The 15,449-nt window shown below is 48.8% G+C and overlaps 1 long non-coding RNA gene across 2 annotated transcripts in view; it reads right to left on the reverse strand.

Annotated features, from left to right (window-relative positions):
- LOC137445397 (uncharacterized) overlaps positions 1–8,813 on the reverse strand; it is a 10,914-nt gene extending 2,101 nt beyond the window's left edge. Inside the window, exons 1-4 of one of the 2 annotated variants that reach the window (XR_010988396.1) lie at positions 8,740–8,813; positions 7,935–8,091; positions 5,508–5,539; positions 4,908–5,033 (exon numbers count right to left, since the gene is read on the reverse strand). This is a non-coding gene — a long non-coding RNA (uncharacterized lncRNA). The remainder of the gene's footprint in view (positions 1–4,907; positions 5,034–5,507; positions 5,540–7,934; positions 8,092–8,739) is intronic. The other variant, XR_010988395.1, reaches the window with a different exon arrangement.
- Between the last annotated feature and the right edge of the window lie 6,636 nt (positions 8,814–15,449).

Genomic DNA, 15,449 nt, shown 5'->3' on the forward strand with positions numbered 1-15,449 from the left:
GCTTTATAGGACTGAAGTGGGCGCTGCTCAACTTGCCAAGTCCCTGGTCCAGGCTTGTTTCACGCAGAAGCTTTCTGCAGTTCAACCTCCTCCTCCCACAAACTCCATGCAGCTGAGTAGCTCAGAAAATGTGGCACAAAAGTTTTCTTTCATAGGATCACAGATGACAGGATGTTAGGGGTTGGAAGGGACCTCCAGAGATCTTCAAGTCCAACCCCTCTGCCAGAGCAGGACCGGAGAATCCAGTACAGGTCACAGAGGAATGCATCCAGATGGGTCTGGAAAGTCTCTAGAGAAGGAGACTCCACAACCTCTCTGGGCAGCCTGTGCCAGTGCTCTGAGACCCTTACAGGAAAGTTCTTCCTCGTGTTGAGATGGAACTTCCTGTGCTGTAGTTTGCATCCATTGCCCCTTGTCCTTTCACAGGCACAAGTGAGAAGAAGCTGTCCCCACCTTCCTCCTCCCTTCCCAGCCCTCACATATTCATAGACATTTATTAGATCCCCTCTCAGTCTTCTCCTTTCCAGAATAAACAGCCCCAGGCCTCTCAGCTTTTCCTCATAAGGCAGTGCTCCCTCTCTTAATCATCCTTGTAGCCCTCCATTTGACTAGCTCACAGAATCACCCAGGTTGGAAAAGACCTCAGAGATCAAGTCCAATCTGTCACACCTCCTGACAACTAAACCATGGCTCCAAGTGCCACATCCAATCCTTTGAACACCTCCAGGGATAGTGACTCCAACACCTCCCTGGGAAAGGGAGATCAAGTAGATGCCTCTCCCTTTCAGAGTTACCCTTCTTCCCCCCCTCCCTTCCTGTGCAGAAGTTGATGAGGGTCATCCCTACACTTCTTTTAATCCCTTCCATATCCAGTCCCTCAGTCCTACTGAGCCCCCACGGCAGTTCTAGTGCTGAGGACTAACAGAGTTGCTACTTTCTCCCCGCAGGGAAGCTCTCTGAATGACACAGGAGAGGCTCAGTGCCTCTCATCACTCAGCTACAAAAATTTGCTGCTGGCACTTCTTAAAACTGAAACAGAAGAAGTGGCATTTCAGGATCCTGAAAACAGTTCAGAGCTCTGCAGCTCCTAATGGATATTTAACAGTGATCAGAAGATCTTTGGTATAATTACAGCTAACTTCTCTTACTCACTGTGCTGAAAGTGAACCACAAGCTATGTCAGATTAATGGCCCTTTGCTGCTTAAGAGGTGCTTTATGGCTAATTTGTCACCATCCATCAAGCCCTGTTCATGCTCTCACTCAAGGAAATGAGCAGGGCTCTAACCAGGAAAGGTGAAAACTGCAGTTAATAAACAAGAATGAAAGGCATTTCTGAGACACACTCTGATGAACTCAGTACCTGAAACCTTTCAGCTTGGATTCAGCCAGGAGAGCGAATGGAATGGAATAGGAATGGAAGGAATGGAATGGAATGGAATGGAATGGAATGGAATGGAATGGAATGGAATGGAATGGAATGGAGTGGAATAGATCCATATGAGAGGGAGAGCTATTTTTTGTGGGAGAAGAGAAGAGAAGAGAAGAGAAGAGAAGAGAAGAGAAGAGAAGAAGAAGAGAAGAGAAGAGAAGAGAAGAGAAGAGAAGAGAAGAGAAGAGAAGAGAAGAGAAGAGAAGAGAAGAGAAGAGAAGAGAAGAGAAGAGAAGAGAAGAGAAGAGAAGAGAAGAGAAGAGAAGAGAAGAGAGGAAGAAAGAGAAGAGAAAGAGAAGAGAAGAGAAGAGAAGAGAAGAGAAGAGAAGAGAAGAGAAGAGAAGAGAAGAGAAGAGAAGAGAAGAGAAGAGAAGAGGAAGAGAAGAGAAAGAGAAGAGAAGAGAAGAGGAAGAGAAGAGAAGAGAAGAGAGAAGAGAAGAGAAGATAACCAGGTTGGAAAAGACCTTCAATATCATCAAGTCCAATCTACCACCCAACACCATCTAATCAACTAAACCATGGCACCAAGTGCCTCATCCAGGCTCCTCTTAAATACCTCCAGTGATGACTAACTAAACCATGGCTTCAAGTGCCATGTCCAATCTTTTTTTGACCCATCTCCAGTGATGGTGACTCCACCACCTCCCTGAGCAGCACATTCCAATGGCCAATCTCTCTTATCTATGAAGAACTTCTTCCTAACCTCCAGCCTAAACCTCCCCTGGCACAGCCTGAGACTGTGTCCTCTTGTCTGCTGCTGGCTGCCTGGGAGAAGAGACCAACCCCCCACCTGGCTACAACCTCCCTTCAGGGAGTTGTAGAGAGCAAGAAGGTCTCCCCTGAGCCTCCTCTTCTCCAGGTTAAGCAACCCCAGCTCCCTCAGCCTCTCCTCATAGGGCTGTGCTCCAGACCTCTCCCTAGCCTCATTGCCCTTCTCTGGACACATTGAAGTATCTCACATCCTTCTTAAATGGAGGAGCCCAGAAGTGGACAGAGTACTCAAAGTGTGGCCTAACCAGTGCTGAGTACAGGAGCACAATGACTTCTCTGCTCAAATAAGATCAAGTCTTGCCTTCAGCTTCTCTCTGTGAGAGAGCAATCAGCTGTGTTGGATCTAAAAGCCACAGACCTAGTTCTGAATAACTACAGAACACCACTTCATAGCAGGACTGCCTTTCAACCATCTCAGATAAATGTGAATTCCTTTCCCTTTGCCTGGATTTCCCTAAACAGGGAAATCCAATTCCCTTTGGATTCCTCCTCTGTGAGTAAGGAGGAGGCTGAATCATCCTCTGTTTGGTTGTCTTTGATGACTAATATTGCTCTCAACTTCCAAACCATGTCAGCAATGAGCACCAGGGCATCTGGAACTTAGTTCAGCTGCACTTCAGACCTGTCCAAAACACCACACAGAAAATAAGCTCTTGTTCAATTCTAGACTCCTGCATTGCTCCAATGGCTTTAGCTGGGTTATATCTACCACCAACATTTGCTAGGTTGAGACCATCACACTTAGTATATTTGTGCCCCTTTTGCAACAGCAATTTGGGCACTGGTACAGCTGTGGCACTCCTGGCAGTTTGAAACAGGCTTAACAATTTGTTAGTTGGGTAGGTTCAGATTGGATGTGAGGAAGAAATTCTTCCCCATGAGGGTGGTGAGACTCTGGCACAGGTTGCCCAGGGAGGTGGTAGAAGCCTCATCCCTGGAGGTTTTTGCATCCAGGCTGGATGTGCTGTGAGCAACCTGCTGTAGTGTGAGGTGTCCCTGCCCATTGGCAGGGGGGGTTGGAACTGGCTGAGCCTTGAGGGTCCCTTCCAACCATTACAATTCTATGATTCTATGACATTCATGATTTACCACAATCACTTGTGTAATCATAGACTGAGTCACTTTGGTTGAAAAAGGCCTTTAAGCTCATCAAGCCCCACTGTTAACCCATCACTGCCAGTTCACAATTAAACCCTAAGCACCATATCTACTCATCTTTTAAATGTGTATGGTGGTGGTGACTTAACCACTAAGTTCTTTATAACCCTTTATGTGAAGACATTTTTCCTTCACTGTGAGTGCCACCTACATCCAGGTGGATGACTCTCTGGACCAGGTCACACGTGGAACAGCTATGTGCCCCTCGTGGCCAAGAGTATCCTGGGGTGCATCAAGAAGAGTGTGGCCTACAGGTCTAAGCAGGTTCTTCTCCCCTTCCACTCTGCCCTGCTGAGACCACACCTGCAATACTGTATCCAGTTCTGGGCTGCCCAGTTCAAGAGAGACAGAGACCTGTTGGAGGGAGTCCAATGGAGAGCCACAAGGATGCTTAGGGGACTGAGCATCTCCCCTGTGAAGAGAGACTGAGAGCCCTGGGGCTGTTTAGTCTGGAGAAGTGAAGACTGTGAGGGGATCTGATCAATGTCTATCAATAGCTGAGGGCTGGGTGTCAAGTGGAGTGGACCAAGCTCTTTCCAGTGGTGCATCAGTAATAAAGATCTCAGGTAGTGATACAGGATCTCAGGTAGTGATAGGACTAGGGGGAATGGAATGAAGCTGGAGGTGGGGAGATTCAGGCTAGATGTGAGGAGGAGGTTCTTCACCATGAGAGTGGTGAGACCCTGGAATGTGTTGTCCAGGGAGGTGGTCGAGGCCCCGTCCCCGGGGGTGTTTTAAGCCCAGGCTGGATGAGGCTCTGTCCAGCCTGATCTAGTGTGGGGTGTCCCTGCCCATGGCAGGGGGGTTGGAACTAGATGATCCTTGTGGTCCCTTCCAACCCTGAATGAAACTATGAAACTAAGATAAGAAACAATGGATATAAACTTGAACATAGAAGATTTCAGCTCAACATAAGGAGTGATTTTTTCCAGGGAGGGCGACAGAGCCCTCCAACAGGCTGCCCAGAGAGGTTGTAAAGTCTCCTTCTCTGGAGACTTTCAAGACCCCACCTGGATGCATTCCTGTGCCACCTGCGCTAAATTCTATGGTCCTGCTCTGGCAGGGGGGTTGGACTGGATGATCTGTGTAGGTTCCTTCCAAATCTCTAACACATGAGGACACAGTCTCAAGCTGCGCCAGGGGAAGTTTAAGCTCGAGGTGAGAAGAAAGTTCTTCACAGAGAGAGTTGTTAGCCATTGGAATGTGCTGCCCAGGGAGGTGGTGGAGTCACCATCTCTGGAGGTGGTCATGAGGGGATTAGATCTGGCACTTGGTGCCATGGTTTAGCAGTCATGAGGTCGCGGGGTGACAGGTTGGACTTGATGACCTTTGAGGTCTTTTCCAACCTTGTTGATTCTATGATGCATTCTTGTGTCACCTGCACTAGATTCTATGGTCCTGCTGTGGCAGCAGGGTTGGACTGGGTGATCTCTGTTGATCCCTTCCAACCTCTAACACTCTGTGTTTCTGTGATTCATGGTCCCCCTGCAGAGAGCACTGCTAAGCTGGTAGGCTTGCTTTTGAAAACTCCTAATTCTCTTTGCTCACCTGTGAGGGAAAAATGGAAGGTGCATGATGGAGGTGATTCACAAGCACAGCCCATGCTCCAGCAAGCAGCAGATCTGGGTTTGATTTTTATGTCTTCTTTCTTCAGTGACTCAACTGTGTCCTAACCTGAAGCAGTGATAAAAGCAGAATGCTGAAACTTCAGCTATCAAAATGAAAGGCAAATCATCCTGTAGCAGGCTGTGAAGAGCTGCACACAGAAGTTCTTGAGTGTTGCTGTACTGCAGCTCTCATCATTAGGTATTTTTTCCCCCTTCCTGCCACCTTACGCTCTGCTTAGCAATGAAAGAGGCATTCCCTTGAGCCAGGCTCTTCTCAAAGACAGGATGAGCTTTGTTTCCTCGGTTAGACAGCTCACCCTTGAGGTATGCTCAAAGAACATCCCTTTTTTGCACATCTATACTTGCAGCTTCCAATTAGGGAAGCAATAGAGGCAGCATGAAGCAGCAGGGAAGCAAGGAAGCTGTTCTTTATCTCCAGATAGAAAATTCCATGCTGGCAGAAAAAAATATAATGAAAGTTAGGAATCAGGAACCCAAAAAAAGTTTCTTTGCTTTTATTCTTGTGAGAGAATTCACATACCTGTGCAAGAATGACTCCTTTCCTGGAGGCTGCTGGAATAGAATACAGAATGAACCAGGATGGAAAAGACCTTGGAGATCATCAAGTCCAACCTATCACCCAACACCATCTAATCAACTAAACCATGGCACCAACCACCCCATCCAGTCTCTTCCTAAACACTTCCAGTGATGGGGACTCCACCACCTCCCTGGGCAGCACATTCCAATGGGCAGTCTCTGGGAAGAACTTCTTCCTAACATCCAGCCTAAACCTCCCCTGGTGCAGCTTGAGACTGTGTCCTCTTGTTCTGGTGCTGGTTGCCTGGGAGAAGAGACCAAACTCCACCTGGTTACAATCTCCCTTCAGGTAGTTGTAGACAGCAAGGAGGTCTCCCCTGACCCTCCCTTAGACCCTTAGAGGACACAGTATCAAGCTGTGCCAGAGGAAGCTTAGGCTTGAAGTGAGGAGAAAGTTCTTCACAGAGAGAGTTGTTAGCCATTGGAATGTGCTGCCCAGGGAGGTGGTGGAGTCACCATCCCTGGAGGTGTTCAAGAGGGTATTCGATGTGGCACTTGGTGCCATGGTCTAGTAGTCATGAGGTGTTGGGTGACAGGTTGGGCTTGATGATCTTTGAGATCTTTTCCAACCTTATTGATTCTATGATTCTGTGATTCTATGATGCCTCTTCTCCAGGCTAAGCAACCCCAGCTCCCTCAGCCTCTCCTCACAGGGCTGTGCTCCAAACCCCTCCCCAGCTTTGTTGCCCTTATCTGGACACATTGGAGCAACTTAACATCTCTCTTAAACTGAGTGCCCCAGAAGGCCTGGTTTCCAACTGGTCTAACAGGCTGTGTTGTTTGTTAAGCATACAAGGATCAGGAACTTGTCAAACAGACCACATGCCTGCCCAGAAGTTACTATCAGCTTGCCATCAGGTCCATCATTCTTCCTTTAGGTAACTTCTGAGTGTTGAACAACCTTGAATGTTCTCTTCCTTGAAGGAGAACCATTGTTTCCCTTGATCAAACATGCAGGGAGGATGTCAGGGAAGTTGCAATGTGTGGTGTCACAGTTTGAAATAATTCTGTGGTTCTTTATGCTTAGCCTCTCTGCTTGCAGGTAAACAACAGGCAGGGGGGTTGGACCTAGATGATCCTCCAGGTCCCTTCCAACCCTTACAATTCTATGATTCTATGATTCAATTAAAGCACTGCAGTCTGTTGCAAGCCTGAATACAGGCAATAGAATAGAATAGAATAGAATAGAATAGAATAGAATAGAATAGACCAGACTAGGTTGGAAGAGACCTTCAAGATCATCGTGTCCAACCTATCATCCAACACCACCTAATCAACTAACCCATGGCACCAAGCACTCTATCAAGTCTCCTCCTGGACACCTCCAATGATGGTGACTCCACCACCTCCCCAGGCAGCCCATTCCAATGGGCAATCACTCTCTCTCTGTAAAATGTCCTCCTAACCTCCAGCCTAAACCTCCCCTGGCACAGCCTGAGACTGTGTCCTCTTGTTCTGGTGCTGGTTGCCTGTTGTCCTCTATTTTAAAAACATGTTATATTTTTCCTCATCTCATATTGCATTAGGGATGAATACAAAAGATCTCCCAACACTCAGCAGCAAGTAGAAATAAAAGCAGGGTTTACTTAGTTGTTTTTCCCAGACTGACCCCCAGGCTGGGGACAGAGTGGTAGGAGAGCAGCCAAGCAGAAAGGGAGCTGGGAGTACTCGTTGACAGCTGGATGAACATGAGCCAGCAGTGTGCCCAGGTAGCCAAGAAGGCCAATGGCACCCAATGGATAAGGAATAGTGTGGCCAGCAGGAGCAGGGAAGTCATTTTGCCCTGTACTCAGCACTGGTTAGGTCACACCTTGAGTCCTGTGTCCAGTTCTGGGCCCCTCAGTTTAGGAAAGATGTTGAGATGCTGGAAGGTGTCCAGAGAAGGGCAACAAAGCTGGGGAGGGGTCTGGAGCACAGCCCTGTGAGGAGAGGTTGAGGGAGCTGGGGTTGCTTAGCTTGGAGAAGAGGAGGCTCAGGGGAGACCTTCTTGATCTCTACAACTCCCTGAAGGGAGATTGTAGCCAGGTGGGGGTTGGTCTCTTCTTCCAGGTAACCAGCACCAGAACAAGAGGACACAGTCTCAAGCTGTGCCAGGGAAGTTTTAGGCTAGATTTTAGGAAGAAATTCTATCCCAGAAAGAGACTGGCCATTGGAATGAGCTGCCCAGGGAGGTGGTGGAGTCATCATCACTGGAGGTGTTTAGGAAGAGACTGGATCGGGTGCTTGGTGCCATGGTTGAGTTGATTAGATGCTGTTGGGTGCTAGGTTGGAATTGATGATCTTGAAGGTCTTTTCCAACCTGGTTAATTCTGTATTCTGTGTTTCTGCAGAGCCACACAATCCCACCAAGTACAATGGACCTACTAACCTTTACTCAGTAAAGGGCTCCCTTGGCAGGTTGTGTTACACAGCTTTTCCAGAAGCTTATTAGATCTTGCCAGATGCTGAGGAATAGAATCCAAGTCCTTTTCTGTCTCTCACTCACTCTTTTTCTCCTTTCTTTAATAGTCAGTCGATTTGATGTTCTGGAGAGAGAGAAAAACACATTCCATGAGGATATCACTTTGAAGCTCAGTTTTTCACACTGCCCAAGTTCTTGGGACACTCATTTTTTCCAGTCTAACTCTTGTTATCACCACTGCTGACTCATCTCCTGATGCCAAGGCAAAAACAGTTTTATAGGATCATGAAGAGGTCACACATGAAGCATTTTGGCTGCTATAAATGGCTCCACAACTCACTCCCTCCACTGCTGTGAAACAGATTTCCATAAGCTGTGGCCTTCCAGTATCTGAAGGGGGCTGTGGTGGGTTGGAAGGGTAAGGCCAAGAAGCCTCCTCCCTTCCCCCTTGTAAGGTAAAGGGAAAGAAAATTGAAGGGAAAGGAAAAAAAAACTCACAAGCTGAATTAGCAAAGCAGTGGAGCTTTATATTTACAAAGCAATGCAGGATATGCAGGGGAATATATACAAATTTACAATATTTACAATATATACAAAGATATACAACAGAGTAACACAGAAATGAGAGTTCCCCCCTCTGCTGAGGGGGGTTTCCCACCTCCGCTCTCCCCTCTCTCCCCCTTTCCCCAGAGTGGGATAGAAAGAGAAAGAAAAGAGAGGAAAAAAAAAGTTAGAAGCAGTTTGTGTTAATTGGAAAGGAGTTAATACAGGCCTTATCAGTTCTCAAGGCCGAACCCTTGGCAGAAAGCCCAGCACAGACAGAGCTGCTGCACTGTGGAGAGGCGGAAGCAAGACTAAAGATAGAAGTACCGGAGTGCCCAGTTCACTCCCAGTTCACTCCCAGTTCAGAAAGTGCTTCCTCCCACTCTTCCAATGAAATTAGTTTAGATTATTCTTTCCGTTTACCAACTTCCGTCCACCATATTCCCTTTCTTAAGGGGACAACGTCAACCGGCCACAGGGGCCTACAAGAAGGCTGGGGAGGGACTGCTCAGGATCTCAGGTAGTGATAGGACTAGGGGGAATGGAATGAAGCTGGAGGTGGGGAGATTCAGGCTGGAGGTGAGGAGGAAGTTCTTCCCCATGAGAGTGGTGAAGCTCTGGAATGGGTTGTTCAGGGAGGTGGTTGAGGCCCTGTCCCTAGAGGTGTTTAAGCCCAAGCTGGATGAGGCTCTGGCCAGGCTGATGTAGTGTGGGGTGTCCCTGCCCATGGCAGGGGGGTTGGAACTACATGATCCTTGTGGTCCCTTCCAACCCTGACTGATACTGCTATGAATTTCTGGATCAAAACTAGTGCTCTAGGGTAGGAGGATGCCAAGATTGGTGGAGAAGCAATGTAGCCCTTACTTCTTGGCAGAAGAAGCAACTCTCACCCATAGAACGATAAAATCATGGAATCGACCAGATTGGAAAAGATCACAGTATCACAGTATCACAGTATCACTTAGGTTGGAAAGGACCTCGAGGATCATCGAGTCCAACCTGACACCGCAGACCCCATGACTAGACCATGGCACCAAGTGCCACGTCCAATCTCCCCTTGAATGCCTCCAGGGTCGATGACTCAACCACCTCCCTGGGCAACCCATTCCAATGCCGAATGACTCGCTCGGTGAAGAACTTCTTCCTCACTTCGAGTCTGAACCTCCCCTGGCGCAGCTTGAGACTGTGTCCCCTTGTTCTGGTGCTGGTTGCCTGGGAGAAGAGGCCAACCCCCTCCTGGCTACAACCACCTTTCAGGTAGTTGTAGAGGGCAATGAGGTCACCCCTGAGCCTCCTCTTCTCCAGGCTAAACAATCCCAGCTCCCTCAGCCTCTCCTCACAGGGCTGTGTTCAAGGCCTCTCACCAGCCTCGTTGCCCTTCTCTGGACACGCTCAAGTGTTTCAATGTCCTTCTTAAACTGAGGAGCCCAGAAATGGACACAGTACTCAAGGTGCGGCCTAACCAGGGCAGATCTCAGAGATCATCAAGCCCAACCTATCACCCAACACCTCATGACTACTAAACCATGGCTTCAAGTGCCACATCCAATCCCTTTTTGAACACCTCCAGGGATGGTGACTCCACCACTTCCCTGGGCAGCACATTCCAATGGGCAACCTCTCTTTCTGGGAAGAACTTTCTCCTCACCTCCAGCCTAAACCTCCCCTGGCACAGCTTGAGACTGTGTCCTCTTGTTCTGGTGCTGGTTGTTTGGGAGAAGAGACCAACCCCCACCTGGCTACAACCTCCCCTTCAGGTAGTTGTAGAGAGCAAGAAGGTCTCCCCTGAGCCTCCTCTTCTCCAGGCTAAGCAACCCCAGCTCCCTCAGCCTCTCCTCACAGGGCTGTGCTCCAGACCCCTCCCCAGCTTTGTTGCCCTTTTCTGGACACCTTCCAGCATCTCAACATCTTTCCTGAACTGAGGGGCCCAGAACTGGACACAGTGCTCAAGGTGTGGCCTAACCCGTGCTGAGTACAGGGCAAAATGACTTCCCTGCTCCTGCTGGCCACACCATTCTTTATCCAGGCCAGGATGCCATTGGCCTTCTTGGCCCCCTGGGCACACTGCTGGCTCATGTTCAGCCTACCATCAACCAGCACCCCCAGGTCCCTTTCTACCTGGCTGCTCTCAGCCACTCTGACCCCAGCCTGTAGCACTGCATGGGGTTGTTGTGACCAAATACAGTGAACATCTTCTCCTGCATACCATTGAAGCAGAAGGGGGATGTCATTCAGCTTTCACTAGTGGGGAAAAATAGTGTCTTCATCTTTCCCTGTAAGTACTGATGAGGCACAGTAAATCAAGATGATTCTGGAGAGGACAAAAGTTCTGCTCTTGAAAGCTGGGGAGGGACTTTTGAAGAGTGTCAGATAGTGATAGGACTGGGGGGAATGGAGCACAAGTGGAAGTGGGTAGATTGAGATTGGATGTTAGGAAGAAGTTCTTCCCCATGAGGGTGGTGAGAGACTGGCACAGGTTGCCCAGGGAGGTGGTGGAAGCCTCATCCCTGGAGGTGTTTGCAGCCAGGCTGGGTGTGGCTGTGAGCAACCTGCTGCAGTGTGAGGTGTCCCTGCCCATGGCAGGGGGGTTGGAACTGGCTGATCCTTGAGTTCCCTTCCAACCCTGACAATTCTATGGTTCTGTGATTCATTTGCTTTATATCTGAGCTGGGCTGGCAATATCATGAAGGGGGGGAGTGTGGGGGGGAGATTTTCAACCCACCACACTCCCAATTTATCTTCTTGTTCAAGCAACATTCCCTCCCTGCCATGGAAGCAGCAGCTTCTCCCCATGTCAGTAGTCACTAACATAATTCTTTGGAATGAAACCCAAAGTCTTCATTCAGCATCTGAAACTAATTAGTTCTGTTATTGAGCTGTGGCAGGGTGCAATGAATAATCCTTCTGCAGTTGCTCATTTGTACTTGTAATGATCTTCACTGTTTGTGTATGCTTTTGCTTGTCAGTAGGGCACAGGAGCACAGCAAAGCAGCTACCATTTATAGTCCTACAGAGAAACAGACAGACCTCCACCAGCATAATTTCTGCTGATTGAGATCTTGGTTAATTCCTTCTTTACCTTGCAAGGCAGAAGGCTCAAGCCTCATCCTCCAGAGAAGGGCCACGAGGATGAGCAGCAGGATGGAGCTCCTCTCCTATGAGGACAGACTGAAGGAGTTGGGGCTGTTCAGTCTGGAGAAGAGAAGGCTCTGAGGAGACCTAACTGTGGCCTTCCAGTATCTGAAGGGGGCTACAAGAGGGACTTTTTTAGGGTGTCAGGTAATGATAGGACCAAGGGGAATGGAACAAAACTAGAAGTGAGTAGATTCAGATTGGATGTGATGAGGAAGTTCTTCACCGTGGGGGTTGGAACTGGATGATCCTGAAGGTCCCTTCCAACCCTGACAATTCTATGATTCTATGACTCTGAAAATCTGCTGCAATGGTCATGAAAATTCTGGTTTTCATTTTTATACTATTTTTTTTGCAGCTGTCACCCCTTCAAAGGAAAGGGAAAAATCAAAGGGGAAAGGGAAAATCAAAAGGGAAAGGGAAACTCAGATGGGAAAGGAAAGGCAAAAGGAAAAGATTTATGGAAAATTGTTATTTTATAATGCCCTCCTTTCCCCACCACCCCCCCTTTCCCACCTTATCTGATCCCTTTCCACCCCACCTGCTCCATTTTCCCCTTTTTTCCCCTCAAACCCAGAGCACCTGGCCTCTGGTGGAGTCTCCTCCCACCCCAGGTGTGGCCACTTGGCCCTCCTCTCCCACTCCCCTTTTTAATCCCCCCCAGGAGAGGCAACAGCCACAACTGAGCCCATCTGGGCTGAGGATCCTCCTCTCATCACTGGTGAGTGCCCCTGGTGCACACTGGGTGATGGTGGTGGTGACAACAAAGGCCGGGGGGCCTGGTGGCCCCCCGGTTGTTAGGGCAATGACTGATGACTACTCCAACATCATCCATGGGTGCTGGCTGGGCTTCCTCACTGGGGCTGAGCTCCTCTCTGTGGTATCTTGGCTGGTTGAGGGTCTTGCCCCTGGCTTTGGGGCCTTACAATTTGAAAGGCAAATTCAAACAACAGAAACAAGTGGGTCTTGAATTCCTCTGATGGAAAGCTTCATAGATTCATAGAATACTATGTTGGGAGGGACCTCAAGGATCTGGTTTCAAAGTCACCCAGGAAAATACATCATCCAAAAGGATTTTAATTGCCTCTTTTAATTGAAGGTGATTTTTAATGCACCCTTTGCTGAGGGGAGACCTCATCAGCTTCTCCAGCTGCCTCAAAGGAGGTTGAAGCAAGGTGAGGGGTGGTCTCTTATCATGTGCAACAAGTGATAGGACAAGAGGAAAAGGGCTCAAGTTGTGCCAAAGGAGGTTCAGGTTGGATATTAGGAAAAATAGCTTCACAGAAAGGGTTGCCAGGCTGCCCAGGGAGGTGTTGGAGTCAGCATGCCTGGAGGTTAATAGGAGATGCATGGATGTGGTGCATAGGGATGTGGTTTAGTGGTAGCAGCTTAGCAGTAATGGTGGGATTGTGAGCTCTAGGTAAGCATCTGGGCTTGATGATCTCAAAACTCTCTTTCAGCCTCACCAGCTCCATGATTCCATGATTTAGCTGCCACTTTTTCCATTTTGTCCAGGTTTGCACAGGTATTAATGTTGGAGGCAGAAGAATCTTGATGACTCATTACTATCTAGCATCAATCCAGAGAGGGCCCAGGTGAACCTCATGAGGATCAACAAGAGCAAGTGCAGGGGTCTGCACCTGGGCTGGAACAATCCTCACTGTCAAGACAGACTGGGGGGGGAGGGGATAGAATGCAGCCCTGTGGAAAAGGAGTTGGTGCTGATGGATGAGGAGCTGGACAGGAGCAGGCAGGGTGAGCTTGCAGCACAGAAGGCAAATCACAGCCTGGGCTGCATGAAAAGATGTATTGCCAGCAGAGCCAGAGAGGTGATTCTGCCACTTTGCTCTGAGACCTCACCTGGAGTTCTGTGTTTAGGGTTGGAGCCCTCAATATAGGAAGGACATGGACCTGATGGAGCACATTTCTATGACATTAAAACATCTGTGTAGGTAGAGCAGTCAATAACTATGAGACATCACAGACACCTTGAACTTACTCTCTAGAGGCAGGATTCTGCAGTCTGCTTTATTTGGCCACAGATGCTATTAAATCTCCACACTTCAAAAGTGAAGTTGAACCACAGCATGGTGAAAGCTCTGCCCAACATGAGCATCTCTCAACTGGTAGCAATGGTGCAAAGACCTCCAAACAGAAAGAGCTGTTGGCTTGAGTGTAGAGATACAAAGGATAAAGGGTGGTGGGAACATGATGAAAAATGTCTATCTTCCTGATCTTATTCTGTCTCCTTTAGAATACAAGAGAATAAACCAGGTTGGAAGAGACCTTCAAGATCATCATGTCCAACCTATCATCCAACATCATCTAATCAACTAAACTATGGCACCAAGCACCCTGTCAAGTCTCCTCCTGAACACCTCCAGTGATGGCGACTCCACCACCCCCCTGGGCAGCCCATTCCAATGGGCAATCACTCTCTCTGTGTAGAACTTCCTCCTAACCTCCAGCCTAAACCTCCCTTGGTGCAGCTTGAGACTGTGTCTTCTTGTTCTGGTGCTGGTTGCCTGGGAGAAGAGACCAACCCCCACCTGGCTACAACCTTCCTTCAGGTAGTTGTAGAGAGTGATAAGGTCACCCCTGAGTCTCCTCCTCTCCAGGCTAAGCAACCCCAGCTCCCTCAGCCTCTCCTCACAGGGCTGTGCTCCAAGCCCCTCACCAACTTTGTTGCCCTTCTCTGGACAAGTTCCAGCAAGTCAACCTCCTTCCTAAACTGAGGGGCCCAGAACTGGACACAGGACTCAAGGTGTGGCCTAACCAGTGCAGTGTCCAGGGGCAGAATGACCTCCCTGCTCCTGCTGGCCACACTGTTCCTGATCCAGGCCAGGATGCCATTGGCCCTCTTGGCTGCCTGGGCACACTGCAGGCTCGTGTTCAGCCTACCATCAACCACTACCCCCAGGTCCCTCTCTGCCTGGCTGCTCTCCAGCCACTCTGACCCCAGCCTGTAGCACTGCATTGGGTTGCTGTGGCCAATGTGCAGAACCTGGCACTTGGATGTGTTCAATCCCATGCCGTTGGACTCTGCCCATCTGCCCAGCCTGTCGAGGTCCCTCTGCAGAGCCTCTCTACCCTCCAGCAGATCAACACCTGAGGGGCTTTGCTGTCTGAAATCCTCTCTACCTTGATTATTGAAGGCAACTAAGAGATCCACAAGTAGGCAGTGTGCTGTGTTCTCCCTGGACAGTGTAAACCTGAAACAACTCAGGCACAAACTCCCTGTGCCAACTGCTCAGTCTGTTTCCTGGCCCTGGCTTCCTAAGCAAATGCAAACTGTAACTTTACTGTGGGGCCTGATCCAAGTCCGCTGGGCCCCATGGCTGCTTTTCAGCTAGTTTGCTTTGACAGGAGTTGGACAGTAGAAAGTTCACTGGACCTCAGGCCTAGCCATCACATTTAAATTATATAGTTAAGACACACACACAGAGCCCCAAAATTACACTGGGTACAGGAGAAAATAAGCCCTGAAAGGTTATTTATTGTAAAACTTAGGTTAGTTACCTGTTGCATTCACCAAGCTGTTGTTCTGGAGGAGCCTTGGCACAAAAGCTTGCACAGAGAGTTAAAGGAAGTAGCTGTATGGAGAGAAGGCAAAATCATGCTAATAAATCAGAAGAAAATGTGGTGCTTGTGAAGCCCTCTGTTGCTGACTTAAGTTGCAGTGTCCTGGATGCCAGAAAAAGGGAATACCACAGAAACACTCAGGTTGATTGGAAAAGACCCTCGGGATCACCAAGTCCAACCATTAAGCCATTTCTGCAAGGGCCACCCCTAAATCATAGCCCCAAG

The sequence above is a fragment of the Melanerpes formicivorus genome, unplaced genomic scaffold, assembly GCF_026170545.1.
Source record: "Melanerpes formicivorus ecotype bairdi unplaced genomic scaffold, bMelFor1.0.p_v2 SCAF_2, whole genome shotgun sequence".
Lineage (NCBI taxonomy): Eukaryota > Metazoa > Chordata > Aves > Piciformes > Picidae > Melanerpes > Melanerpes formicivorus.